We start from the raw sequence: 3,972 nt of genomic DNA, 5'->3' as shown, positions 1-3,972 counted from the left end.
CAGAAATCTTTTCTTAATGACTCTGTGAAGACAGGGACACAGAGGAAAACTCCACGTAATAGCAAAGGCAGAGTAGTTAGCCATGAAGCACGGACTAGCAGAGCACCTTAATTGGTTTTCTTAGTTACTATGATATACCACTCTGACTGAAACCAACCGAGGAGGAAAGGGTTTATTTCACTTACATTACAGTTTGTCATCAGGGGAAGCCAAGGCAGGAGCTTGAAGCTGCCGCCACAGAGGAAAACTGCTCACTGACTTGTTTCCAGATGTTCAGTCAGCTTGCTTTCTTTTTTTTCTAAGATTCATTTTTATTAATTTTAATAATTTGTGGTTTTGTGTGTGGCCACAGAGCCCTCTGGAATCTAATAAGTTCTAATAATCTAATAAGGCATGAGGAACCTGGAGCTGAAGTTAGAGACAGTTGTTAATTGCTTGATACAGGTGCTAGGAAGTGAACCCTGGCCCCAGGGAAAAGCAGCAAATACTTTTACCACTGAGCTATCTCTCTAGGCCCTCAGCTACCTTTCCTATACAATCCAAGACACCCGCACTATGGGTTAAGCCCTCCTTCCTGAATCAGCAATCAAGAAAATGCCTCCATAGACATGTGACAGCCCAATCTGATGGAGGCAATCCCTCTACCAAGGTGTCCTCTTACCAGGCGACTCTTCCCAGTGTGTCACATTGACAACTGAAGCCAACTATGACATCAAGGAACACCAAAAATCACTCACAAACTACCAGAGACTTGGAGACTGTGGGAGGATTCACCGTAACTCTCTGACAAAGCACTATACAGCACATACCTTGACTTCTGACCTTAAGTCTCCAAAACTGTGAGACAATAAATCCTTGTTTTTCTGAGTCACCCAAATCCTGGGAGTTTGTGTCTAGGAGGAGGCCCTAGACACTGCCTCCACCTGGCATCCTCTGTCAGATTGGAAGTAGCATCAGCCATCCTTATCACCCGATCAGACCTCTATAATACCTGAGTCCACCAACCTTCCCATAATCCTTACTCCTTCAAGGCTTACAGCGTCTCTATATTATTCCTCCCCTCCACTCTTAATCACCATCACCACTTCACGTGACCTAGACATGGTAAACCCTGATCTCCTCACTTCTTCACCCCAGACTCTCCACCACTCCATTCCTAAGCCAAAATGTTGCCTGCACTCCTGCCTCACTTACTACAATGTCGTCTACGCTGTCAGCCAAGATGCAAAGCCAATCTTAACCCTTTTTATTTCTCACTCTTAAAGCAAACCGTACGCCACTTGCCGGTGTTAGCTCTTAGAGCATTCTTCTCCCTTCTGGGGTTTCTAACCTTTGATCAGGGTAAACCGTGTGTTGCAATATTATTCTAGCATCCTGCTAGGTGAATTACCTGCTTCCAGAACATTCTTTACAAGGCATCTAAAGTAATAGTACCATGCTATTATTTTAGCCTAATGATCTGAGTTTGATCACTAGGGCCTGCACAGTGGAAAAGACAAAAGCATCTCCTTCCTGCGAGTTGTCCTCTGACCCCCACACACATAGTACACACAATAAATACTTAAGGAAATAAATAAAAGCTAAGGTTTTTAGAATGAAAGAAGTTTAAAATGTTTTTTATACTACGAGGCCCCCACTTCCCTAGAACAGATATTCGTGGACCCCATATTCATAATGTGTATGGGATCCGGGAACAGCTACAGCTTCTAAAATCATCTGCTGCGCTTTGAGTGGGTTTACTTTTCTAGGAAGAGGGCCTATGGCTTGCACTAGGTTTTCAAAAGAGTCTGTTATTCAAATGTTAATTGTATGATGAGTCTGAACTATTCTGTTTCCTATGTTTTGTTGCTCATAACATTTCCTCTATTTCAAATTCTCCTAGAAATTCACTGTATTGGATGTCTTTTATGAGCTACATGCTTAGGCATTCCACTGTGCCCACCTCTCCCCATGCTCACTGTGCCCACCTCTCCCCATTCCTCGGAACCAAGCTCAGACCTCACCTTCTCATCTTCTCCAGAAGCAAGGGCTGAGTTATGCCCTTCAGTTTTGATACCCTCTCTCCCTACTATTTACAGTAAAAGAATCAATTCCTACGCCGTCTTTCTCACTAGAAGCAACATGTGGGTTCTTGGTACCTAACACTGCTTCTAATAAACAACGAAGCTAAATAAACACATGTAAAACTGAAGTAGACTGATTTTCCCCACATGACAGGAAACTCAGTCCATACCCTTCTGCATTCATAAGTCGATTAAGAAAGACACAACAGCCAGGTTTGGAGGCACATACCTTCAATCCCAGCACCTAGGAAGGAGAGACAGGTGGAGCTTTATGAGTGTGAGGCCAGCCTGGTCTACATGGCCAGTCCCAGACCAACAAGGGCTACATAGAAAGTCCCTGTCTCACAAACAATTTTAGATCTTATCAAGAGTCAAGAGGAATTCCACCCCAGATAAGTTAGCCCACAACTCTCTGAGACCTGAGAGAAGAGCAAAACACGTGAAGGCTGATGGCATTGCTGACCAGGTGAACTGCTGCAAAAATTAGCTGCATCCCTGGGAGGTGGTGCTGGGAAAGGGGCAAAGGCCCAGGATTTCTTGTGATGCATCCCAGGAATATGAGCTAGGATTCTCTAGAGTGTTCTCTAGCTCTACGGCAAGTCATGTACTTGCTCTGACTTTGTTCCTGTTTCAGAAGCTTCATCCTCACAGCAGGGGACAGTGTTCTTGGGATTGTGCAGCCCTGATGCCTACAGGATGCCTGAGATGTTTCTTAGGTCCATTTCACTGTTGCATTCAGTCCCTTACACTCCTGTCTATTCCTGGGAGAGCTGTGCATCACCTGAGCGAATGCAAAGAAAGGGACAGGAACTCAAACTGGGCAGGAACCTGGGGAAGGGAGCTGATGCACAGGCCATGGGAGGGCGCTGCTTAGGCTTGCTCAGCCTGCTTTCTTACAGAGCCCAAGACCATCAGCTCGGGAATGGCACCACCCACAAAGGGCTGGGCTCTCCTTCATCAATCACTAACTAAAAAAATACCCTATAGTTGGATCTTATGAAGGCATTCTCTCAATTGAGGCCTCCTCCTTTCAAATAATCCTAGGCTGTGTCAGATTGACATAAAACTAGCAGGAACAGCATCTCAACAACATCGGTCTCCATGTTTCCATCCTTGGACCAACAGGGTCAATGCTCATCTGCAGTTTAAGATTGTCCTACCCTAGAGACAGACCTATATGGAAGACACAATTTTCAATGGCTCAGAACATTCATTAGCCCCATCAAGAGAAGGGTGGGGCCATGACTATAACCAGCCTCCTCCTTGGCTTGGTCTGGGAAAGGACGTGGTGGAACTGTTTTGAGTTTCTTCTGGAGACAGAGTCATTAAAAGTCATCCACTTGATAAACTTTCATCGCTGGCCTTCCCTCTTTCTTTCTGTGCCGATATCGCACCAGCCAACATTCTGCAAGAAATGTGGCAAGCACCAACCCCACAAAGTGACCCAGTACAAGAAGGGCAAAGATTCTTTGTATGCTCAAGGAAAGTGGCGCTATGACAGGAAACAGAGTGGCTATGGTGGGCAGACTAAGCCTATTTTCCGCAAACAGGCAAAAACTACAAAGAAGATTTGCTGAGGCTGGAATGTGTGGAGCCCAACTGCAGATCTAAGAGGATGCTGGCTATTAAGAGATGCAAGCATTCTGAACTGGGAGGTGATAAGAAGAGAAAGGGCCAAGTGATCCAGTTCTAAGCTGATCTTGTTATGAAGACAATAAAATCATGAGCTTTCACTCAAAAAAAAAAAAAAAAAGTCATCCACTTGACACCCTCCAAGCAGCTTCCCTAGGGACTGAAAGCAGAAGGGAGACAAACGTGGGAACCCCTCTGATTTTTCCAACAATAATCCAGGACGGGCCCCTCAGCCAACAGAATGGGGTCCCCATCAGGGTGCATCTTCCCTCCTGAG

The 3,972-nt window shown here is 45.3% G+C and overlaps 1 pseudogene; it reads left to right on the top strand.

The window, feature by feature from the left end:
* Positions 1-3,304: 3,304 nt before the first annotated feature.
* On the top strand, positions 3,305-3,756 carry LOC101995738 (annotated as a pseudogene).
* The last annotated feature ends 216 nt before the right edge of the window (positions 3,757-3,972 follow it).

Source organism: Microtus ochrogaster, chromosome 8 (genome assembly GCF_000317375.1).
Source record: "Microtus ochrogaster isolate Prairie Vole_2 chromosome 8, MicOch1.0, whole genome shotgun sequence".
Classification (NCBI taxonomy): Eukaryota; Metazoa; Chordata; class Mammalia; order Rodentia; family Cricetidae; genus Microtus; species Microtus ochrogaster.
Note: the sequence above shows the minus strand (reverse complement) of the source record. Positions and strands in the feature narration are given on the sequence as shown.